The sequence below is a fragment of the Procambarus clarkii genome, chromosome 51, assembly GCF_040958095.1.
Source record: "Procambarus clarkii isolate CNS0578487 chromosome 51, FALCON_Pclarkii_2.0, whole genome shotgun sequence".
In the NCBI taxonomy this organism is placed as follows: Eukaryota; Metazoa; Arthropoda; class Malacostraca; order Decapoda; family Cambaridae; genus Procambarus; species Procambarus clarkii.
In genome coordinates this window covers 4,371,030-4,397,718 of record NC_091200.1, presented here as the reverse complement: position 1 = coordinate 4,397,718, position 26,689 = coordinate 4,371,030, and the positions used below count along the sequence as shown (strand labels likewise).

The 26,689-nt window shown below is 48.1% G+C and overlaps 2 protein-coding genes across 3 annotated transcripts in view; one reads left to right on the top strand and one right to left on the bottom strand.

Annotated features, from left to right (window-relative positions):
* LOC123774590 (max-interacting protein 1) overlaps positions 1-26,689 on the top strand; it is a 739,857-nt gene that overhangs the window by 326,767 nt on the left and 386,401 nt on the right. The window lies entirely within an intron of this gene.
* Positions 1-26,689, bottom strand: part of LOC138351880 (max dimerization protein 3-like) — a 242,292-nt gene that overhangs the window by 1,566 nt on the left and 214,037 nt on the right. The window lies entirely within an intron of this gene.

The window sequence follows — 26,689 nt, the reverse complement described above, 5'->3', positions numbered from 1 at the left end:
TCTGTATTCTAGAGTTCTCTCTAGAGTTTCGGGTAGCTGATCCAGTTACGGCGCCTTGTAGTCTTAGCACCTAGGTAGTCAAATACCTAGGTTACAAGGTGTTGAACGAGAGAGGTTGCCTTAGGAACTCTGGAGGGTGCTCTAGAATAGTTAGCTAACTGGGGACGGGATAACGGACTAGAGAGAGCTGTTTCCCCCGGCCTCGTTAGTTAACTGGGGGGTGGAATAATGGACAAGATAGAGCTATTTCCCCCACCCCCCGTTACAGCTGGAGGCTCTGTAGAACAGGACGGAAGAGCAGGCTGGAGGCTCTGTAGAACAGGGAGAAGATGGAGGGGCGGACTGGCCTTCTACATCTTCACTTTCACCTAGAGTTCTAGACCACTGACAACCTCACCTTCATCCTGACCACTCACAACCTCACCTTCATCCTGACCACTCACAACCTCACCTTCACCCTGACCACTTCACCTTCACCACCGCCCACAACCAATCAGCAGCTTGCATCCGTGAATTCACAAATTTCCAAAAGTTCCTTCTATTTCTGTCCGGAGTGGTGGCAGGCAGGGGGTGGCAGGCAGGTGGTGGCAGCACAGATGGTGGGAGGCAGGTGGTGGTGGTGGAGCCAGGAGACAGCAAGGCACCTAGGTACTGCACCTAGTCTCCTGAGTACATCGTGCAAGGGAGCAGGGTACGTCTATATTAATCTGAGCTAATTTTATCGTTCACCCTTTCACCTTCAAGAAGTCAAACAAACATATTAAAGTATCTCCTCCTGACTTGTACCCAGCACGGTGAGAAAGTTCTTAGGTTCCGCCAGGATTCGCCAAGACTTTACGCAACCACTTACGAAACCGTTACATCTTTCCTTAATAACAACAGCTTTGTTTACAGTTATTAAAGTGTTTATGAGCTCCGAAGCTCTACGCGGTTGTTTGTACAACCAACCAGGACCCCCGCTGATGGACCCCAGGACCCCCGCTGGTGGACCCCCAGTACCCCCGCTGGTGGACCCCAGGACCCCCGCTGATGGACCCCAGGACCCCCGCTGGTGGACCCCAGGACCCCCGCTGGTGGACCCCAGGACCCCCGCTGGTGGACCCCAGGACCCCCGCTGGTGGACCCCAGGACCCCCGCTGGTGGACCCCCAGGACCCCCGCTGGTGGACCCCAGGACCCCCGCTGGTGGACCCCAAGACCCCCGCTGGTGGACCCCAGGACCCCCGCTGGTGGACCCCCAGGACCCCCGCTGGTGGACCCCAGGACCCCCGCTGGTGGACCCCAAGACCCCCGCTGATGGACCCCAGGACCCCCGCTGGTGGACCCCAGGACCCCCGCTGGTGGACCCCCAGGACCCCCGCTGGTGGACCCCAGGACCCCCGCTGGTGGACCCCAAGACCCCCGCTGATGGACCCCAGGACCCCCGCTGGTGGACCCCCAGGACCCCCGCTGGTGGACCCCAGGACCCCCGCTGGTGGACCCCAGGACCCCCGCTGGTGGACCCCAGGACCCCCGCTGGTGGACCCCCAGGACCCCCGCTGGTGGACCCCAGGACCCCCGCTGGTGGACCCCAAGACCCCCGCTGGTGGACCCCAGGACCCCCGCTGGTGGACCCCATTAAGGGGTCCTCAAGTCATCTCTAGTAACAAGCAGGTGAAGTCTCATTTTCAGCCTCGTTATTGTGACTTACTGTCTGCAGAAGTGTTCTTACACGATAACGAGGTCAAGCACGTTCTTGCTTATTATTAAACCGACGTTCCTCGACGCTTCTTCCTGCATGGGACGTACAAGTTCGATTCCCGATGGTCCAATGTGGCTGGACATCGTTCCTTCATCCCGTCCTCATATACCAGCTCCCGGTCTTCATATCCCAGGTCCTGGTTCTCATATCCCACGTCCCAGTCCTCATATCCCAGGCTCTCGGTCCTCATATCCCAGATCCCGGTCCTTATATCCCAGGTTCTGGTCTTCATATCCAAGGTCCTGGTCCTCATATCCCAGGTCCTGATATCCGATGTCCTGGTCCTCATATCCAAAGTCCTGATATTCCAGGTCCCGGTCCTCATATCCCAAGTCCTGATATCCCTGGTCCTGGTCCTCATATCCCAGGTCCTGGTCCTCATATCCCTTCCAAGTGCTACATATAGTGAAGCCGGCTTGGCGCTCTCTCTCCTGATAACTTTCACAAGATAAGGGAGCCAGCACTCTCCAACCTCCACACATACATCGTAATCACCTGGTTCACGGACGCACTTTATTGTCATCAATGGATTATTTTACCGATGGAAGAGCTATTGAACCACAGTCACAGTAAATGGAAGCTGCCACATCCAGCTCACCTCTCTCAAAATCGGTGCCATTTGCCATTTACAATAATATTTTTTTATTAAATCCTATATTTTTTTTAACTCGAAAACATGTTTTTACTGAGAAATTTGTGCTGGTGACTTGGGCGTCATATGATTTCTAAATCTCAACTGACTGAAGGGAGAAATTTCACTACAACTACCTAGCCAGCGTTCTTAACAACTTGGGGAACCAGAACTAATAACAAGCTATCCAGAGTAGTTACAGACATTAGAAAGAATTTTTTTCAGTGTTAGGATAGTTAACAAACTGAAATGCACTAGGCAGTAATGGGGTGGAGGCAGACTCCATTCACACTTTTAAATGTAGATATGATGAGAGCCCAATAGGCTCACGACTCTGTACACCAGTTGAGAGGCGGGACCAAAGAGCGGAAGCTCAACCCCGCAAGCACCACTAGGTGAGTAGTTAACATACAAACTACCTAGCCGGAAAGCTCATAACATTTCTTAGCAGAGATACCCAAAAACCCGCTGTTTAAACCCCACCGCCTTGCCGGGATAGTCAATACCACGCTTCCTATCCTGGAGAGCTCACGTGCCACTAGCTAGCCAGGCTAGCCACCCAGCAGAGGGTAACAGGGCCAGCTGAGCGGGGAGGCCTGGTGCTCTCCTGCAAAAGAGAGATTACAGGAGGCCGGGAAAACTCGCGGGAGTAAAACCTTTGACGGCCGCTAATCCGGTTGGACGAAGATAAATTAAATTGTGTTGTGGGAGGCTGTCAGGCCCCGAGTCTCGCGGGCTCTTGCAGGATCTCCTTCTGGAGTCCGAGGACTGGATCCTGGGAGACGCCAGCTGAGGGGGGAAAGAGAGCGCCATAGCTGCCACTGGGGTCAGAGCAGGTGGACCCAGAGTGGGATACGCCAGCTGGGAGAGAGCGCGACATCAATGGACTAACCAGCGGATGTGTGCAAAAGAATATCAGCAGGAACGGTATTAAGAAAGAGGAGGCACCAGGGGAAACAGGTGAAAGCACAGGTGTCCTTTTAAATATGGGGTAAAGGCAGAGGCTATGACGAGGAAGAATCTGAAAGTTGAAGAGTAACCCTAACTAAACAGGAATCGGGCCGCGGGAACATTGTTTCCCGAAGCCAACGACAGATAGAACTTAAATTATGAAGTGGATCTATTCCCTAAAATGTAACCTGAGTGAAAAACAAGCTTACAATTGTCAATCTTTAAATTGGGAAATCAAGTTATTTGAAGGTCGGGAATGTGATAATGGAGTTGTTAAGGACAGAAGATGAATTAGGAACTGGAAACCTTCAGTGAGGGGGGGGGGAGGAGACGAAGCTAAAACCCTTGTAGATAATAATTAACGAGCGAGGCTAGTCTAGGTTCTGGACCATTAAAACGGTTCAATTAAAACAAGACACGGTCCAACAATCTGGAAGCCACAGAAGACATCAGCGAGTGACCAAGATGTTGGTCTCTAAATAATGAAGGCGAGTTAGTTAATGAAGTCATAACAATCATTAGAAGACATTTCAAGGGAAGAATGTTTGAGAAGGCAGGACGCGTCACAATACCTGAGTTTACCCGAGAGCAACTAACACTAGTGGCCTCGACGAGAACAGGAAGCCGGCGGCTTGTCGAAGGTCCTCTCATTTGCCCTGATGATCTCTTCCAGCTGTACTTTAAACTCCAACACAGTTTTGGCATTAACGGATTCAGCAGGTAGGCTGTTCCATGGGTTAATAACCATGTGGGTGAAAAAGTATCTCCTGTTCTCAGTCCTACATTGTGGCTTGTTGAGCTTGAAATCATTGCTCCTTGTTTGTGTTACATTTGACCTTTTGAAAAAAAAATCCTGATCAACATCCTCCAAATTGTTAAGTATTTTAAAATTTTCAATAAGATCCACAATGTTATGCCTGGTCATGTCATGTGTTGCTAGCTCTGTGGCCCTCAATGGTTCCTGTTACGTGAGTTGACTTAGCTCTGGAATTATTTTTGTTGCCCGGTGTTGCACTTTCTCCAGAGCAGCTATATCCTTCTGAAGATGGTCTCCATGCATGGATACAGTAATCCAAATGGGGGCGCACCATAGATTTATAGAATTGCATCACTACCTTCTTTTCATTGAAATCGTAGATACGTTTGATTATTCCAGGTGTTTGGTTGGCTTTTAGTGCTGCTGTTCCTACTTGCTGTCATTGAGTAGTGGATTTTGACTCCAAGATCCTCTTCCTCCTCAATCTGCTGTAATGTAATGTTATTAATTTGGTAGTTGTGGCACGGGTTGTTATGCCCCACATGCAGGGTCTTGCATTTGTCTATATTAAAAATCATTTGCCAGTCATCTGACCATTTGTGGAGTTCCTGCAGATTTATTTGTAAGGCTCAACAGCACTATTATTTCCCCCTTTGCCATAAATCTTTGTGTATATGACAAAAAGAGTTGACCCCAAAATGGACCCCTGTGGTACCCCCATTTACCACATTTCTCCAGTCAGAATCATTCCTATTTACCACCACTCTTTGTTTTCTTTGTTTAAACCATTGTGTTATCCATTCTAGCATTCTTCCATTTATTCCATGTGCCTGTAATGGAAGGTGGCCAAGGCCTCCAGCCTTGCCAGTCTTTCAACGTGGTACCTTGTCAAAGGTTTTAGCAAAATCCATGTATACTACGCCAACCGGAAGTCCTTTGTCTGAAAAGCAAGTTACCATTTCCAAAAACGTGAGCAGATTTGTAAGGCAGGATCTATTTTTAACAAAGCCATGTTATCTTTACAAGGTGAACTGAAAGATGAATGATTCCTTCCCTGGGGATTCTCTCCAGGAGCGTGCAGATGTGTGACGTCAAGTTGATTGGACGGTAGTTCTCCGCTGAGCTCTTTCTGCCTTTCCTTAAAATAAGGGCGACATTTGCATATTTCCAGTCGAGGGGGAACTATCCCTTGGTCCAGAGATTTTGTGAAAAGTAATTTCAGTGACAGGCATAGTTCTTCTGGCAGTTCCTTTAAGAGTTTGAATTATATTCCATCCACACCTGGGGCTTCGAGTCTTGTAGTTTGTCAATGTTCTTGCTGATTATGTCGCATATTATGATTATATTCCTAAAGATCTAAACTTTCTAGTGTCAACACTGATGTAAAATATTAATTTAGAGTGTTTGCTGCCCTTTTGTTGTCCATTATAGCTTGGCTAGTCTCATCTTTAAGAGGTCCTTCCGAGTCCTTATATTCCTTATAATGCCTTTATATAACGCTTACAAGTCCTTATAAAGCTTACACAAGAAGCTTTACCTGGTAACAATAATGACGAGGTTTGACCCGTCACGGTGTGTGAATAGAACTGATGTGAATGATCACCTCACACTCTAGACAAGGATCAACTCAAGGACTCAAGACACTGGGGGCTAATAACTCCCTCCTGTTGCCACCTTCCCAACCAGGATATTGAGCGAGTGGTGGGGGAAGGTAGACAGATGAAGGAGTGAGAGGAAGCGGTCGTGAGATGTGAGGTGATTGGGAAGGGGAAGATGAAAGAGGTGAGAAGGCAGAGGAAGGGAGAGGAAGGGAGAGGGAGGGAGAGAGGGAGAGGGAGAGGGAGAGAGAGAGAGAGAGAGAGAGAGAGAGAGAGAGAGAGAGAGAGAGAGAGAGAGAGAGAGAGAGAGAGAGAGAGAGAGAGAGAAAGAGAAAGAGAAAGAGAAAGAGAAAGAGAAAGAGAGAGAGAGAGAGAGAGAGAGAGAGAGAGAGAGAGAGAGAGAGAGAGAGAGAGAGAGAGAGAGAGAGAGAGAGAGAGAGAGAGAGAGAGAGAGAGAGAGAGAGAGAGAGAGACCAGCTTTTACCAAGTTACAGACAGATAGGAGGGTGTTGACCCAGAGCTAACTAGGAGGCTGAGACTGACCATGAACTATGGGAAGGGACAGTTCTCACCGTCTTGACACGACTCACAAGCCGTCTGCTTCTGTACCCACCTGCAAATAAAACAAAAAAATGGATAAAACTCAGAAACTTTATTCCTAACAACTTATATAGTTACAATTATGGCTGAATATCATAACAGGAATTCAGTACCGTAAACCCAGCTCATCCTCCATCCTCTTTGTAACTGTTTACCATCCTGAACATACTTGACATAATGGACAATTAAATAGTAGAATTTGGTACTATTCACTTCATAGGGCCAGGATAAATACAGCTAAAACTGAACTAAAATATTCCAAGGTCTAGAATAGCACATATATGTACTATATTAGGCCTCTGATAACGTGTATTAGGCCTAGGAAGGTTAGGTTAGGTCAGGTTAGTTTATAAAAATACAAAATCTTTTCCTGATTGTCCAAATTCAATAAAACCAAATTCTACTTTCTAATTGTCCATTACGTCAATATATGAACAATGGTCAATATCGTTACTGCAAGCACTACCTTAACAGTAGAATGGTCAGTGTAAATCACACTTACATTGCTAACTCTTAACTGGTTAACATTTAGTTTACATTCTGAATGGTGATAATGTATATATATTGGTAAGCCAATGTTTAGTTTACAGTTGGAGCACTCAGACAGATACAGGCAAAACATGTATCATAAATTCAGGATGATGACACAATTTTCAAGAGGAACTAATACAAACTGTTTATATTATGAAGTTGTAGAAATCTCAACACTTCAGCATTTTACACTAAGAGATTTTGGAGCTGACCTGGATCAAAATTCCCGCTAGGCTCGGAAAGTTCCCTCCAGTTTCTCAAAGGTTCCCTTCAGTCTCTCAAGGTTCCCTCCAGTCTCTCAAAGGTTCCCTTCAGTCTCTCAAAGGTTCCCTTCAGTCTCTTAAGGTTCCCTCCAGTCTCTCAAAGGTTCCCTTCAGTCTCTCAAGGTTCCCTCCAGTCTCTCAAAGGTTCCCTTCAGTCTCTCAAAGGTTCCCTTCAGTCTCTCAAAGGTTCCCTCCAGTCTCTCAAAGGTTCCCTTCAGTCTCTTAAGGTTCCCTCCAGTCTCTCAAAGGTTCCCTTCAGTCTCTCAAAGGTTCCCTTCAGTCTCTCAAGGTTCCCTCCAGTCTCTCAAAGGTTCCCTCCAGTCTCTCAAAGGTTCCCTCCAGTCTCTCAAAGGTTCCCTCCAGTCTCTCAAGGTTCCCTCCAGTCTCTCAAGGTTCCCTCCAGTCTCTCAAAGGTTCCCTCCAGTCTCTCAAAGGTTCCCTTCAGTCTCTCAACGTTCCCTCCAGTCTCTCAAGGTTCCCTCTTGGTAGCTCCCTCCCACCAGACCCTCTTGATGATTCCCTCCCAGGCATTTGTGTGAGGCATTACGGGGGACACAAAGATGGCCTTAAGACATTGGTGATGGGTGTGGTCACCAGTGGTGCTCGTGGCACCGTCTGGGCCAGTGTGGAGGGCTTCCTGAGGTGGTGAGTGACCTGGGCCACCTAGATCACTCATCAGTCTCCACCACACACCACCATACTCACCACCACACACCACCATACTCACCACCACACACCACCATGGTCACCACCACTCACCACCATGGTCACCACCACACACTCTCCCTTGCACCATGAATGGTTGAAGCAAAAACTGGGAAAAGGAGGCAATGGTGGAGGTGGAGGGGGGGGGGGGGGGAGGGGGTGCGCTAAATCCACTTTTATTGCCGTCATTGAAAATGCATTGAAAATTTTCAAAAGGAATTGAGGATGGGAGACGGGGAAGGAGCGAGTAGTGAGCAGTAGAGAGAGAGAGAGAAAGAAAGAGAGAAAGAAAGAGAGAAAGAGAAAGATAGAGAAAAAGAGAGAGAGAGAGAGAGAGAGAGAGAGAGAGAGAGAGAGAGAGAGAGAGAGAGAGAGAGAGAGAGAGAGAGAGAGAGAGAGAGAGAGAGAGAGAGAGAGAGAGAGAGAGAGAGAGAGAGAGAGAGAACAACACGGGACAAACAGTGCATGTGGGCACCATTCATATTGGAAGTCAAGAGCCAGGGTAAAGAGGCCTTCACAGCCAGCTGTAGATGAAGCCTAAAGTAGGAAGAGGAGCAGGAGGAATAATAATGAGAGAGTCCTGGAGGGCCAGACTAGAGCATGAATAAATCACTGAACCACTTGGGCTCTTCTGGCACCGTCACCCCTGGCACTCCCGACCCTGGCACCGTCACCCCTGGCACTCCCGACCCTGTCACCGTCACCCCTGCCACTGGCAATGTGTAAGTACTTCATTCATAATGATGTTCTGCCAGGAATCTTAGCCAAGTATCCAAAATTTGCTTACTGTAGGTGCAGCCTGCACATGACTGTAAAGCTGCCGCCCAGTTGGGTGGGTGTGGAGCACATGACTGTAAAGCTGCCGCCCAGTTGGGTGGGTGTGGAGCACATGGCTGTAAAGCTGCCGCCCAGTTGGGTGGGTGTGGAGCACATGACTGTAAAGCTGCCGCCCAGTTGGGTGGGTGTGGAGCAAGACTAGTAACTGTGTTACTCACCATAGATGTAAAGTGCCTTGTATAGTGACTATTGTGAGCCTCTTGTTGAATCACTTGTGATATACAAAGATTATCGATATGTATATGTACTTGTATACATGGATGTATATATATATATATATATGTACTTGTATACATGGATGTATATATATATATATATATGTACTTGTATACATGGATGTATATATATATATATATATATATATATATATATATATATATATATATATATATATGTCGTACCTAGTAGCCAGAACGCACTTCTCAGCCTACTATGCAAGGCCCGATTTGCCTAATAAGCCAAGTTTTCCTGAATTAATATATTTTCTCTAATTTTTTTCTTATGAAATGATAAAGCTAATCATTTCATTATGTATGAGGAAATTTTTTTTTTATTAGAGTTAAAATTAACGTAGATATATGACCGAACCTAACCAACCCTACCTAACCTAACTTTATAGGTTAGGTTAGGTTAGGTAGCAGAAAAAGTTAGGTTAGGTTAGGTTAGGTAGGTTAGGTAGTCGAAAAACAATTAATTCATGAAAACTTGGCTTATTAGGCAAATCGGGCCTTGCATAGTAGGCTGAGAAGTGCGTTCTGGCTACGTGGTACGACATATATATATATATATATATATATATATATATATATATATATATATATATATATATATATATATATATATATATATATATATATGTATATATATATGTATATATATATATATATATATATATATATATATATATATATATATATATATATATATATGTACATGTATATATAACATTAACAATTGTGTAACTAGCTTCACAAGACTGACACTGGCTTAGCTAAACGAACAGAGGCACCCATTATGTGCCTCTGTAACCCTTTCCTCCACCGCCCACTGAATGGGTATGGGGGCACCGGGAGCCCAGCAAGCAGTACAGAACTATCAAGTGATTAGTGGCTTTATAAAGAAAATTATCTGAATAATGGTTATGTCTTCTCACAGACATAACGCCATACGATAAAAACCTACAATTATATATGTGTGTATTTTATGTAAAGACTTACATCAAATCTTTAGCTCTCACTAGAGTGCTTTGTCAAGGTCTGATTACGTGCTTACGACTAGACTTACATCTCAACGGCTAATAATCGTTGGGATGTAAGTCTGGTCCTATCAATAAATACATGACCAGGACTCACCAACTTTCATACAACCATCATGCGAAACCTGTACATCTTTCCTTAATCACGTTGGTTTTGTTTAAATTGATGAAATAGTTTATGAGCTCCGAAATTTCAAGGTTAGAATTGTTCTCAACACCCCCGTAGTGCTTCCTAGCTCATACACTGCTCACTGAAGATAAACAAAGTCGCCTGATAGAGGAAAGATGTACATGTTTCGTCAAATGATTGCGACAGTGAATGATGAATCTTTGCCCCAGTCTCCATCCTCAGACCGGCATCTACCTTTCATATAGGTGTTCTTCACTTGGGCTGAAAGTTGCTGAAGTGTTTCGCTGAAGCTCTCTTCAACATCTCCAGAAGCCTCGGGAAAGTGAGTACATAGCTGATTGATTGATAAAGATTAAGCCACCATAAGATTAAGACTTATTAAGAGTTGGCATAGGATGAATAGCTCGTAAGTGGGTACATTGCGTTGTTGTTGTTTTAGATTCACCTTCACGGAACAAATAATTCCAAGTAGCACTTGGAAGTAGCAGGCGCCGGCGAGAAACAATGGGCAGAGTTTCTTTCACCCTATGCCCCTGTTACCTAGCAGTAAAATAGGTACCTGGGTGTTAGTCAGCTGTCACGGGCTGCTTCCTGGGGGGTGGAGGTCTGGTCGAGGACCGGGCCGCGGGGACACTAAAAAAGCTCCGAAATCATCTCAAGATAACCTCAAGATGACTATAGTGAGCCCGTAGTGGACTTGCCTGACACAGGTGCTGGACTGTAATTGTGATGGACGAGTATTTCTGTGATGTGTATCTAGTGGCAGCCTAGCTGTGTGCAGAAGTAATGTGATCTTTGAGGGCCTTGTTGTTGGTGCATTGTCAGAGGCCTTTAAATTGCTCACTTTTCCTTGCTTATATTGCTATAATTTCGACAAAACATCTCTTTCAGTGCGCCTGCCAGATGCGCAATCAACAAGGTTCTGTTGATTGCGCGTGATATTGTGCAATTGTAAACAATTGTGAACATTTGTAAAGCAATTATAAACAACTGTGATATCAAATATCACATTGTTTCTACACACACGCAGACCATCAACTAGAGTTATTCTGACCACCAACACAGAAATAATCAACAGACAACGACAAAAGAAGAATGTTTACTTATATATTCGTATGAGCACTTTCTTCAACAACCTCATATTTTAACATGACTTCTCACCTACCTGACAGGTGGCGCGGGTCAGCTCGGGCACAACTGGAAGGTCTTGGCTTCGAGTCCCGGCCAAAACGAGATGCTTGTGCACGTTTTAGTAGCCTGTGCTCACCTAGCTGTACATAGGTACTATGGCGTTAGTTAACTGTTGCGGGTTGCATGCTGGGAACGATCAGTGGTTGGCCGAGGGAGACTTCGGTAAGCTTAACACACTGTGCCCAACAATGGGCAACTATGATATATTACACAAATGAGGTTATATGTGACATTATTAAAATTATATGTTTTTAATCATTAATCACCATATAGATAAGTACATCTAGTAACATATTGCATGCAATAATTGTTTTTATTTCCACATTAAAAATGCACGACTCTTTTTACATTTTTATCAAAATATGAATATCTTTCAAAATTTCAGATGTATTTTTATATGCTGATTTATGATAATGGGTTAAAAGGCTATCACTTCTAATAATTCCGCGTATTAACTCATTACTGCACAAACCAATTTATATTATAACCATAATTTCTGCAAGTAACCTCAGCCTATTACATGTCCTAATATGCACTATATTACACACACACACACACACACACACACACACACACACACACACAAAATACTCAGGGGGATTGACAAAGTGGACATAGACGAAATGTTCACAAGGAATAGCAACAGAACGAAGGGACATGGGTGGAAGCTGGAAACTCAGATGAGTCACAGAGATGTTAGGAAGTTTTCTTTTAGCGTGAGAGTAGAGGAAAAATGGAATGCACTTAAGAAGCAGGTTGTGGAAGCAAATTCTATTCATAATTTTAAAACCAGGTATGATAGGGAAATAGGACCGGAGTCATTGCTGTAAACAACCAATGGCTCGGAAGGCGGGATCCAAGTCAATGCTCGATCCTGCAGACACAAATAGGTGAGTACAAATAGGTGAGTACACACACGCGCGCGCGCGCGCATGTCTTTATAATAAGGGTTTATGAACATAAGAAGAGAGGAGACTTCAGGAGTATTGAACACTACATGGCAGTTGCTAATAGTAACGTCCCTACGGGAATAGTTATCGAGTAGTCCTCAATGAATTCAATTTATTTCTTTATTATGCACCCCATACCCATCCCGTGGGCGGTGGTGTAAAGGGTTACAGAGGCACATAATCGGTTCAGAAACTGAACCCTCTAGTTCGTTTAGCTAAGCAAATAACAATCTTTTGACGCTAGTTACACAATTATTAATTTTATATATACATGTACACATACTCATATATACATGTACATATATTAACATATACATACTTATATATACATACATATACAATCACCTACACAAATACACACATCAATAATCTTTTGTATCACAAGTGATTCAACAAGAGGCTCACAACAGTCACTATACGAGGCACTTTACATCTATGGTGAGTCACACAATTAGTCTTGCTCCACACCCACCCAACTGGGCGGCAGCTTTACAGTCATGTGCTCCACACCCACCCAACTGGGCGGCAGCTTTACAGTCATGTGCTCCACACCCACCCAACTGGGCGGCAGCTTTACAGTCATATGCAGGCTGCACCTAGAGTAAGCAAATTTTGGATACTTCGCTAAAATTCCTGGCAGTATATCATCATGAATGAAGTACTTACACATTTCTTGGACTCTATTGATGGTGTTATCTCTGAATTCAGCTATTTTTTTCACATTCCATTATATAATGACGCAAAGTATGCGAATAGTTCTGCTGACAGAGTTTACATTTAGTCAAATCTACATCAGCAGATGTTATACAAACTCCCAGAGGTACTTGTAGCCGAGCCTAAGCCTAGCAGTGGTAACATCTGGAAGTCTGCTAACTTTATTGGATGACCCATAGACGTGCGGTACTTCCTGCATAATAGAATGATTATAGATGGAGTAACTGGCGTGAATTTCACTTTGCCTCAAGTCTACGAGATTTTGTTGATGTTCCCGGAATATTACTGCCCTCAGGCTGCTCAAAGGCAGTCCAAGTTGGTAATCAATTCCCTCTTTACGAGCAAAAGTCTTGACCAACTCATCAGTTCTATCATATATTCGAAGACCAATATGGGAAGTAATACACAGAAGACAGACTCTGACTCCATCATTGATTATTTCTCTTGTTAAGATATTTGTTTAGTGATCCATTAAAATGGATGTAAAGTGATTAAACTATAACTAACATTCTTGTTATATGATTCCGGTATTTGTATTAGAGCAGATACAATAGTATTTCTATTATAAATGCTTTTACAATCTGGTGAGAATTTTCTGACAAATGAATAAATAGGGCATTAGACATTTGGCCACATGTCACAGAATATTTATGTTGACAAATTTGAAATTTAAAGTTTGTGGACGTTTGGCCTATATTGTATGTCACAATTTGTACACAGTATTTTGTAAATGACGGCAGGAGGGAGGTATTGTAGGAGGGAGGAATTATGGTGGCTTGGGACCCGTGTTGATGACATCATCAACACATATTACTGGCATGATCATTACTGGCATGATAGTATGATCATTGTTTATTTATTATTATTTTTTTTTGCATTTTAAGGACGTCAGTGTGTAATGTTTGACAATATAGAAATAAAAATAATAATATAATGTGATATTACAAGATTCGTTGTTGGGGTGCCATTGGCACCGTATCAAGTGGCACTCATTTCATTGAAGACAACCCCTCTCCCATACTCTGTTGGGCACATACCCAACAGCATTTACTGTTAAAAACTGGGTGAGGCTAGATCCCCCAAGCATCTGGACAGACATTTTAGTTTATATATATATATATACAATTTTATGAGTGAAGAGTGACAGTAATATGACTTTAATCATTTAATATGATGAACGGTGTTGCAATATTTTATTCTCAGAAGTCGTGTAATTTATTACGAGACTTACCAAAGTGCTCCAAGTTCATTACACACAAATTTTATTAGTGTACATTTGATTTATGTCCTGTCTTCTTTCCTCTGCTTCCCAGGTCATACCTAAACATACCCCAAGTCATACCGCAACATACCCCAAGTCATACCTCAACATACCCCAAGTCATACCTAAACATACCCACACTAAATATTAAAATAACTCCGAAGATAACGCATAATCTTACATTTATCCACAGTCTACAATATAACAAAATATATCAAACCTATTTGAAAAGTTCAGTATAAATCCAATACCGTTTGATAAATTACAATAAAAAACTGTATTCATAAATGTTCGTACATTTATAGTTTAGTTAACACCAAAATTGAGGACATTATTTACACAAGAGAAAGTCTTAACAACATTAGAGTCCATAATTATAATGACAACGTGATTAGTCAAGACTTTGTTTTAAATTTAAAGAAAGTCTGATTTTATTCGTCCATATTTTAGGATACAGAAAGATACGCAAAATGCACCATTTAGTAATTGTAAAAATTGTAATTTTAATTTAAAAAAAAAATTCGTTAGTGCTTGCTGTATCCTAGTACCTGAAATGCACCTTGTATCATAGATGAGAGCTGGGAGAGGGTACTGGGGGCTGGGAGAGGGTACTGGGGGCAGGGAGAGGGTACTGGGGGCTGGGAGAGGGTACTGGGGGCTGGGAGAGGGTACTGGGGGCTGGGAGAGGGTACTGGGAGCTGGGAGAGTACTGGGGGCTGGGAGAGGGTACTGGGGGCTGGGAGAGGGTACTGGGGGCTGGGAGAGGGTACTGGGGGCTGGGAGAGGGTACTGGGGACTGGAAGAGGGTACTGGGGGCTGGGAGAGGGTACTGGGGACTGGAAGAGGGTACTGGGGGCTGGGAGAGGGTACTGGGGACTGGAAGAGGGTACTGGGGGCTGGGAGAGGGTACTGGGGACTGGGAGAGGGTACTGGGAGCTGGGAGAGGATACTGGGGGCTGGGAGAGGGTACTGGGAACTGGGAGAGGGTACTGGGGGCTGGGAGAGGATACTGGGGGCTGGGAGAGGGTACTGGGGACTGGGAGAGGGTACTGGGGGCTGGGAGAGGGTACTGGGGACTGGGAGAGGGTACTGGGGGCTGGGAGAGGGTACTGGGGACTGGGAGAGGGTACTGGGGGCTGGGAGAGGGTACTGGGGACTGGGAGAGGGTACTGGGAGCTGGGAGAGGATACTGGGGGCTGGGAGAGGGTACTGGGAACTGGGAGAGGGTACTGGGGGCTGGGAGAGGATACTGGGGGCTGGGAGAGGGTACTGGGGACTGGAAGAGGGTACTGGGGGCTGGGAGAGGGTACTGGGGACTGGAAGAGGGTACTGGGGGCTGGGAGAGGGTACTGGGGACTGGGAGAGGGTACTGGGAGCTGGGAGAGGATACTGGGGGCTGGGAGAGGGTACTGGGAACTGGGAGAGGGTACTGGGGGCTGGGAGAGGATACTGGGGGCTGGGAGAGGGTACTGGGGACTGGGAGAGGGTACTGGGGGCTGGGAGAGGGTACTGGGGACTGGGAGAGGTAAGGTCTGCCAACGACACGCCCTCACCTCCACCCACGAGCAAGGCGTCGTAACAATTAGGCCGTAATTACCTCACCTGGGATTACAAGATAGCAAGCAGTAAAAAACAAAATAGTGCGTCAAGAATTATTCCTCGAATTTTGTTTGTGTTTACAAGACGGTAGCGTGACGGACCACCGAGACGGGGCGTAGCGTGACGGACCACCGAGACGGGGCGTAGTGTGACGGACCACCGAGACGGGGCGTAGCGTGACGGACCACCGAGACGGGGCGTAGCGTGACGGACCACCGAGACGGGGCGTAGTGTGACGGACCACCGAGACGGGGCGTAGCGTGACGGACCACCGAGACGGGGCGTAGTGTGACGGACCACCGAGACGGGGCGTAGCGTGATGGACCACCGAGACGGGGCGTAGCGTGACGGACCACCGAGACGGGGCGTAGTGTGACGGACCACCGAGACGGGGCGTAGTGTGACGGACCACCGAGACGGGGCGTAGTGTGACGGACCACCGAGACGGGGCGTAGTGTGACGGACCACCGAGACGGGGCGTAGTGTGACGGACCACCGAGACGGGGCGTAGTGTGACGGACCACCGAGACGGGGCGTAGTGTGACGGACCACCGAGACCTAACGTAGCGTGACGGTCCACTAAGACGGTCCACCAAGACGGGGCCCCGTAGCGTGACGGTCCACTAAGAATGACTGACGTAACTGTCCAACATTCTCTCTCAAGAAGAAATATGACTCGTCAATGTGTACACTTAGCTACACCAGCAGAGCTTAGAACTCAGCATAGCGACTCAAAAGTGATCCCTATAAGCACTCAGGCAAACTTTCAGGGCCTCACATAGTCCTTGTCTATGTATATAACATATAGGTACTTCTGTAGACCTGTCAACATCTAATGTATCCTCCACAAGGACTCTTGAGATACTCAGACTTTCCAACGCATCACAAGGTCCCACAAAATGAATTCCACAATGTGCATTAAGACAATAACATGATTTGCATAACCTCTAAAGCAACATTTGAGAACTGAAGAATACGAGGCTTTGTAGAACCCCCCAAAATGACTAGGTCCCGCCACAAGTATACCTTACCTTGAGGTTACCTTGAGATGGTTTCGGGGCTCAACGTCCCCGCGGCCCAGTCCTCCTCGTTGCTGAACTGGTCAACCAGGTTGTTGGACGCGGCTGCTCGCAGCCTGACGTATGAGTCACAGCCTGGTTGATCAGGTATCCTTTGGAGGTGCTTATCCAGTTCTCTCTTGAACATTGTGAGGGGCGGCTAGTTATGCCCCTTATGTGTAGTGGAAGCGTGTTGAACAGTCTCGGGCCTCTGATGTTGATAGAGTTCTCTCTCAGAGTACCAGTTGCACCTCTGTTTTTCAACGGGGTATTCTGCACATCCTGCCATGCCTTCTGGTCTCATGTGATGTTATTTCTGTGTGCAGGTTTGGGACCAGCCCCACTAATATTTTCCACGTATAAATTATTATGTATCTATGCCGCCTACGCCCAAGAGAACACAGATTTAGGCTCTTTAGTCGGTCCCAATAGTTTAGATGTTTTACTGAGTGGATTCTAGCAGTAAAGGATCTCTGCACGCTCTCCAGGTCAGCAATTTTTCCAGCTTTGAAAGAGGCTGTCAACATCACCTGACCAATCACAAGTCTTCAGACAGCGACCCTCCTAACGTCCACCAATCACAGACAAACTGCGGTCATGAGTTGGCGGAGGCCCTGTGACTACGTCATCAATAATATTACATTGACTACGTCACGCTACTGTCGACCAATCACAATCCCTCGATTTTCAATAGTTTAATAAATATAAAACCATTATCAACTTTGGTTCGTCATCATTTACACCACCGCCCACGGGAGTGGGTATGGGGTGCATAATAAAGAAAGAAATTGAAGAAATTGAATTCATCATCGCATGCCTGTGTTAGTTATTCAAACACATTTAAATAACACCTGTTCATGCAATTACAGTTAACATGTGTGTCAAGCCACCCGAGCACCTGTGACACCAGTTACATCACCCAGCTTGGTGCTGTCATTGTCACACATGTAACTATGTTGATGGCTACACCTGCGTCAAGTAACTATGTTGGTGGCTACACCTGCGTCAAGTAACTATGTTGGTGGCTACACCTGCGTCAAGTAACTATGTTGATGGCTACACCTGCGTCAAGTAACTATGTTGGTGGCTACACCTGCGTCAAGTAACTATGTTGATGGCTACACCTGCGTCAAGTAACTGTGTTGATGGCTACACCTGCATCAAGTAACTATGTTGATGGCTACACCTGCGTCAAGTAACTGTGTTGATGGCTACACCTGCGTCAAGTAACTATGTTGATGGCTACACCTGCGTCAAGTAACTATGTTGATGGCTACACCTGCGTCAAGTAACTATGTTGATGGCTACACCTGCGTCAAGTAACTATGTTGATGGCTACACCTGCGTCAAGTAACTATGTTGATGGCTACACCTGCGTCAAGTCACTATGTTGATGGCTACACCTGCGTCAAGTAACTATGTTGATGGCTACACCTGCGTCAAGTAACTATGTTGATGGCTACACCTGCGTCAAGTAACTATGTTGATGGCTACACCTGCGTCAAGTAACTGTGTTGATGGCTACACCTGCATCAAGTAACTATGATGATGGCTACACCTGCGTCAAGTAACTATGTTGATGGCTACACCTGCGTCAAGTAACTATGTTGATGGCTACACCTGCGTCAAGTCACTATGTTGATGGCTACACCTGCGTCAAGTAACTATGTTGATGGCTACACCTGCGTCAAGTAACTATGTTGATGGCTACACCTGCGTCAAGTAACTATGATGATGGCTACACCTGCGTCAAGTAACTATGTTGGTGGCTACACCTGCGTCAAGTAACTATGTTGGTGGCTACACCTGCGTCAAGTCACTTCAATCCAATTCCTTGTGGTAACGAGAGACCACAGCGCATCACCAGCTCCCAACACACGTTCTCTCTAGCATGCAAATTCAGTCAGTTTAAAGGTCATATGTAATTGTAATACTGTAGCTTTTTCTGACCACTTTGGCTCCACCCGCCGTATGTAGGTGGAGTCAGCTGAGCGGAGCACCTCAAGGTCGCTCTCGGCACCACACTGCTTGTTTAATTCCTCTCTTGGACTGAGTTTCCTTCTTGTTTTCTGATACTGTATCTTGAGATCTTGAGATGATTTCGGGGCTTTAGTGTCCCCGCGACCCGGTCCTCGACCAGGCCTATGATAAGTCATGATATAAGTTTTCTGTCTACACATGATAAAATTAGTTGGATATGACCATCGTAAAAAACATATTTATTAAGCATTGCGAATTTTTCACAAATAACTGAATTATGTTTAATGTTCGTTATAATTCTCAGGCGAGTTTTATTTTTTCCAGAATAATAATAAAGCTTATTAGTAGAAATGGAAGAATGAAAAAGTGAAGGAACGACAAGACGTGACTACATCATCGTGTAGTTACGTGTGAACCAGGAAACATTATCGAACCCATTCGTCGGCTGCACGAATGTCGATCCACACTCACAGCTGAGCCAGAAATTAATGAACAGGTGAGAATGAACACAATAGTGGAGTGACAGGCGCGTGACGCAACTCACTCCAGGGCGTGTGTGTGGACAGAGGTCACGTCAGGACGGTGTGAAGAGATGACACGTGCACGGACGGGTGTCACGTGACAGGAGAATGATTGACTGTCACGGGTGAAACTAATGTGTCGTGTCAATTATATATATTTATACAACGGGGATATCATTTTAGTAGTGGGAGGGGGACCCGTGGCATGTGAGTGTGGGGCGGCCTCACCTGACCTTCACTAATTCTGTGACATGTATACGAGATGTAAACACCACAATGTGTAATGTGACCAATAGAGACGACTGAAGAATAAGCGCTGGGTGTCCGGGCACTTGACATGCACACACACACACACACACACACACACACACACACACACACACACACACACACACACACACACACACACACACACACACACACACACACACACACACACGACACATGTGGCAGCCTGCATGACGAGGAGGGGCCAGAAAGAGATACACACATGGTTTAAGACCGACACGTAGATCCGGGTGTGAGTATTTATTTACTATTTGTGCTTGCAGGATCGAGCTGTTAGCTCTTGGACCCCGCCTTTCTAAATATCGGTTGTCTCTGTACTCATCTATCTGTGTCTGCGGGATCGAGATCTAGAACTTGGACTCCACTTTTCTAGCCGCCGGTTGTCTAGTGCAATGACTTCTGACCTATTTCCTCCATCATACCTCTTTTTCAAATTGTGAATTGAGTTTGCTTGTACAACCTGTTCCTTTAGATCATTCCATTTACTACCTATACGCAAAGGGAAACCTTTCTAACATTTCTGACACTTTTGAGATGAGTCCATCCGTGTCCTCTTGTTCTACTGGTATTCATAGCAAATATTTCCTCTTTTTTCGCACTGTCAGTCCCACTGAGTATTGTGTACGTCTGTATCATATCTCTCCTCTCCTTCTTTCTGGTACCGTCTGGTTTAGTTCGTTCAGTTTCTCTTCATACCTCATTTCTTGCTATTCTGGGACGAGTCTTATTGTAAACGTACCAAAGTACGTACGTACGTACGTACGTACGTGTGTGTGTGTGTGTGTGTGTGTGTGTGTGTGTGTGTGTGTGTGTGTGTGTGTGTGTGTGTGTGTGTGTGTGTGCACGTGCTGTGTACACTCTTGGTGTACACAGTGGTGGTGTTGGTGCACGTGCGGTGTACACTCTTGTGCACGTGTGAGTGTAAAATTGGTGTACACTCCCCTATTTGTACCCGTCTACCTGTGCCTGCAGGATCCAGCTTTAGCTCTTGGCCCCTTGTCTATTTGCTTTAAATTCAGCTACTCACAACGAAGTGTCCATGTAGCACGGGGCTTTAGTGAGCCCGTAAGCCTAGTCTTTCTAGTCGCCTGTTTCACAATTCAATGACTCTTGACCTATTTTCCTAACTGCCTTGTACCAGCGAACCGACTCACTGACTTCTTGCTATAATTCTCTTACCTGAATTACCTTAACCACTGTGGTGGTGGCTGGTGGTAGAAGAGCATTGAGGTATATTGAATACATTCTTGCATAGCAACCAGCACATCTGCTCGTTCATTTCCACAAATGTCAACACGAGAGGGAATCCACAGGAACCTGATCACCCTCCCCCTGATTGTTTACTATTTTCCCAGCTGCAGCCCTCCACCCTGCTCTGATCTCCCAGCTCTGCCCCGGCTCTTCTCTCACTCCTCGGGCTCTATCACCCAGCTCTTGTGTTGCATCGTTGCTGTATTCCCCTGCAGTAAGCTGGGGCACAATGCCACGCTTCTATGCAATTCTTAACCACAGAAAACCCATTGATGATACACAAGGACTGCCAGCGCTATACTGAAGAAAGCTGATTACAATACTATACTGACCGGGACGTCCTCAAACCCTTGCAGTGTTGACACCTGGGCCACACGTGCACACCCGCCAGGCTGGTGCACACCCTGGAGGTGTGCACGGCAGGCATGAGCAACAAGTGCACAACATACAGCCACCTCACCCACCAGGCGGTAACAGCCAACGCTGAATGCATTCCCGCGCCCTCCCTGAGCATACTGGCATGGTGCCCTTGAGAACCCCTCCACCCCTATCGTATCCCCCCTCCCCCCCTTCTCACTTCACCCCCCCACCCCCCACCCCCCCCTCAAGCCACTCTCCACCTCCCCCCCCCCCCGCTCCCCTTCACCTGCTCCTCCACCTCCCACTTTCCTCCCTCCTTCATCTATCCCCCAAACTCGACACTTTATAAGTAGCCCGTCTGATCCCTCTGGCTCACACCCCCCCCCCCCCCTTCCAATCATCCGCTTCCGCCCCTCCCCCTTCCCGCTCCTGGATAACCATCACGCCACCACCACCAAAGACACATACACAGCACCAACAAAGTTGCTGGTGGTGAGAGTGGTGGTGATGGCGGGGGAAGTGGTGGTGGAGGGAGCGTCTGGGAGGTGTTGATAGTGTTATTACAATCACCAACATTACACTCTATTCCACACCACAAATTAGCAGCAGGACTCTGTGGCGTGTGTTACCGCGTCGTGATAACACAGAGGGCGTGCAAGGTGTCGAGGAGGGCGTGCAAGGTGTCGAGGAGGGCGTGCAAGGTGTCGAGGAGGGCGTGCAAGGTGTCGTGGAGGGCGTGCAAGGTGTCGAGGAGGGCGTGCAAGGTGTCGAGGAGGGCGTGCAAGGTGTCGAGGAGGGCGTGCAAGGTGTCGAGGAGGGCGTGCAAGGTGTCGTGGAGGGCGTGCAAGGTGTCGAGGAGGGCGTGCAAGGTGTCGAGGAGGGCGTGCAAGGTGTCGAGGAGGGCGTGCAAGGTGTCGAGGAGGGCGTGCAAGGTGTCGAGGAGGGCGTGCAAAGTGTCGAGGAGGGCGTGCAAAGTGTCGAGGAGGGCGTGCAAGGTGTCGAGGAGGGCGTGTGTGCCCTCCAATACTCACCGGAGTACCACCTTCGCTTCCTGTGATGATTCCCGACAGTACAAGAACGCAAACCTCGGCTCACCGGTACTCGTCAACACATTTCCCAGTACTCAGATTGATTACTCAAGTCATCAATAGGGGAAGGGAGGGAGGGAGGGAACTATCAGGGGGAAAGGATTCGGGATGAGACGGTCGGGGGGTGGGGCGGGAGAGGAATGGTATTCAACCCCTTGGACGATCGGGGATTGAACGCCGACCTGCATGAAGCTCTACCGTCACTCTACCGTCCAGCCCAAGTGGTTGGTAGTGTAAAACCTTCACTCGGTAGCCGGTGGACGGGTGTTCCATCATGACACAGTCCAGCCAACACAAGGTGTAAACCACGTACTGTAAACAGTCACGGCACGCAAAGTCACATTACTTGTTTGTTGCCGTGAGCGTTGTAGTGTAGCTGAGGTTGGTGGAGTATGGGGGTGTGTGGGCGAGGTGTGACCCCGGAGTGTGGGGGTGTGTGGGCGAGGTGTGACCCCGGAGTGTGGGGGTGTGTGGGCGAGGTGTGACCCCGGAGTGTGGGGGTGTGTGTGGGCGAGGTGTGACCCCGGAGTGTGGGGGTGTGTGTGGGCGAGGTGTGACCCCGGAGTGTGGGGGTGTGTGTGGGCGACGTGTGACCCCGGAGTGTGGGGGTGTGTGGGCGAGGTGTGACCCCGGAGTGTGGGGGTGTGTGTGGGCGACGTGTGACCCCGGAGTGTGGGGGTGTGTGTGGGCGACGTGTGACCCCGGAGTGTGGGGGTGTGTGGGCGAGGTGTGACCCCGGAGTGTGGGGGTGTGTGGGCTAGGTGTGACCCCAGAGTGTGGGGGTGTGTGTGGGCGAGGTGTGACCCCGGAGTGTGGGGGTGTGTGTGGGCGAGGTGTGACCCCGGAGTGTGGGGGTGTGTGTGGGCGAGGTGTGACCCCGGAGTGTGGGGGTGTGTGGGCAAGGTGTGACCCCGGAGTGTGGGGGTGTGTGGGCGAGGTGTGACCCCGGAGTGTGGGGGTGTGTGTGGGCGAGGTGTGACCCCGGAGTGTGGGGGTGTGTGTGGGCGACGTGTGACCCCGGAGTGTGGGGGTGTGTGGGCGAGGTGTGACCCCGGAGTGTGGGGGTGTGTGGGCTAGGTGTGACCCCAGAGTGTGGGGGGTGTGTGTGGGCGACGTGTGACCCCGGAGTGTGGGGGTGTGTGTGGGCGAGGTGTGACCCCGGAGTGTGGGGGTGTGTGGGCGAGGTGTGACCCCGGAGTGTGGGGGGGTGTGTGGGCGAGGTGTGACCCCGAAGTGTGGGTGTGTGTGTGGGCGAGGTGTGACCCCGGAGTGTGGGGGTGTGTGGGCTAGGTATGACCCCAGAGTGTGGGGGTGTGTGTGGGCGAGGTGTGACCCCAAAGTCTGGGTGTGTGTGTGTGGGCGAGGTGTGACCCCGGAGTGTGGGGGTGTGTGGGCTAGGTGTGACCCCAGAGTGTGGGGGTGTGTGTGGGCGACGTGTGACCCCGGAGTGTGGGGGTGTGTGTGGGCGAGGTGTGACCCCGGAGTGTGGGGGTGTGTGGGCGAGGTGTGACCCCGGAGTGTGGGGGTGTGTGGGCGAGGTGTGACCCCGGAGTGTGGGGGTGTGTGTGGGCGAGGTGTGACCCCGGTGTGGGTGTGTGTGTGGGCGATGTGTGACCCCGAAGTGTGGGTGTGTGTGTGGGCGAGGTGTGACCCCGGAGTGTGTGGTTGTGTGGGCGAGGTGTGACCCCGGAGTGTGGGGGTGTGTGTGGGCGAGGTATGACCCCGGAGTGTGGGGGTGTGTGGGCGAGGTGTGACCCCGGAGTGTGGGGGTGTGTGGGCGAGGTGTGACCCCCACACCACAGGCAACTGTTGAAGATAACGCCACTCCTCTCTCCCTGGTGCATCTCTCCCCCCACGAGGATGCTGGTTAATAGTGGCATCACTGGAGGCCACGACTGCCATCAGTGAAGACTCGAGGAAATATTTCACTAATACGGAGTAATATGTAGGCCCAGGCTGTAGGCCAGGCTGCAGGCCAGGCTGTAGGCCAGGCTGCAGGCCAGGCTGTAGGCCCAGGCTGTAGGCCAGGCTGTAGGCCAGGCTGTAGGCCAGGCTGCAGGCCAAGCTGCAGGCCAGGCTGCAGGCCAGGCTGTAGGCCAGGCTGCAGGCCAGGCTGCAGGCCAGGCTGTAGGCCAGGCTGTAGGCCAGGCTGTAGGCCAGGCTGCAGGCCAGGCTGCAGGCCAGGCTGCAGGCCAAGCTGCAGGCCAAGCTGCAGGCCAGGCTGTAGGCCAGGCTGCAGGCCAGGCTGTAGGCCCAGGCTGTAGGCCAGGCTGTAGGCCAGGCTGCAGGCCAAGCTGCAGGCCAGGCTGCAGGCCAGGCTGTAGGCCAGGCTGCAGGCCAGGCTGTAGGCCAGGCTGTAGGCCAGGCTGTAGGCCAGGCTGCAGGCCAGGCTGCAGGCCAGGCTGCAGGCCAGGCTGCAGGCCAGGCTGCAGGCCAGGCTGTAGGCCAGGCTGTAGGCCAGGCTGTAGGCAAGGCTGCAGGCCAGGCTGCAGGCCAGGCTGTAGGCCAGGCTGCAGGCCAGGCTGCAGGCCAGGCTGTAGGCCAGGCTGCAGGCCAGGCTGCAGGCCAGGCTGTAGGCCAGGCTGTAGGCCAGGCTGTAGGCCAGGCTGTAGGCCAGGCTGCAGGCCAAGCTGAAGGCCAGGCTGTAGGCCAGGTTGCAGGCCGCCTCTCCCTCACGTCTCTCGCTCTCTATAACCCACACCTGTAATTCTTACACGCTACCTACGACCCCTTACCAGGACTTAACATCCCCGCGGCCCGGTCTCTGACCACATTTATCAAGCCATCCTCTCATGTAATACGTCGCATTTCTTTCGGATTCGATGAATCCGTTAAATATGTGACGGATATACTACTAATTAAAGCACAGTACTACCTGAAAGAATGTGAACACCTGAGAGACATTACAAATATGTGCAGAATAATAAAATAAAATAATATTTTATTCTATATTATTTATAAAAATAATAAATAATATAGAATAAAATAATAAAATGAGTTAGGAAAACACTATTGGTCAAATATTGAAACTGTTCTTAAGAGATTCTCCCATTTTGTACCAGCAAGTTACGTAAGATTTTAAGGGTTGACAGATGTTAATCTTCTTGTTTGAGGAGCTCTTCACTTGAGACAGTTAAGCAAGTCCCAGCTGTGTCTGGGTACAAGTGACAGGATGAACAACCCAGCGGGTTTTCTTCCTTTTGGGGGGTGTTGTACATGCTGCTATGGCGGTGTGTCCACTCACAGGATGAGTGACGCTGCCCAATAAACTCGCCCCTCGGGGAAAAATTAATTTTGTTTTAAAGTAATACTGACGTTTTCTATGAAACTCGATAGGTTAGGTGGGATGCTAGGGTTCGTACGCTGTTGGTTAAACCAAACCTATTGAAGACACTCATTATGACCACAATGAGCAAATAAATGAATTATTATAGACCAAACCATTGAAGATACTCATTGTGCAATTCTCACTCCACTCATTCTTTGGTTCAATAACAAGGCCTTTCAAACGCTTCAAATTACTCAGTTTATTCCCTGATATGAAATGTGAGTGCCACAAGTGAGCGAGTGCCACTGCCACCGCCCGCTTGTGCTGTTAGGGATATACCGAAAACCTCTGGTCACCATGCAAAGTATTCACCTAGTTGTATTCACCTAGTTGTTCTTGCGGGGGTTGAGCTCTGCTCTTTGGTCCCGTCTCTCAACCGTCAATCAACAAATGTGTGTGTGTGTGTGAAAGCCAATATGTTTCACTCAGTCTTTACTGCCAATTAAGTACTCTTTAGTGAGTGTTGCATCATGACAAACCCCCACTTACAATAACCCCCACTTACAATAACCCCCACTTACAATACCACCCACTTACAATAACCCCCACTTACAATAACCCCCACTTACAATACCACCCACATACAATAACCCCCACTTACAATAACCCCCACTTACAATAACCCCCCACTTACAATAACCCCCACTTACAATAACCTCCACTTACAATAACCCCCACTTACAATAACCCCCACTTACAATAACCCCCACTTACAATAACCCCCACTTACAATACCACCCACTTACAATAACCCCCACTTACAATAACCCCCCACTTACAATAACCCCCACTTACAATAACCCCCACTTACAATAACCCCCCACTTACAATAACCCCCACTTACAATAACCCCCACTTACAATAACCTCCACTTACAATAACCCCCACTTACAATAACCCCCACTTACAATAACCCCCACTTACAATAACCCCCACTTACAATAACCCCCCACTTACAATAACCCCCACTTACAATAACCCCCCACTTACAATAACCCCCACTTACAATAAACCCCCACTTACAATAACCTCCACTTACAATAACCCCCACTTACAATAACCCCCACTTACAATAACCTCCACTTACAATAACCCCCACTTA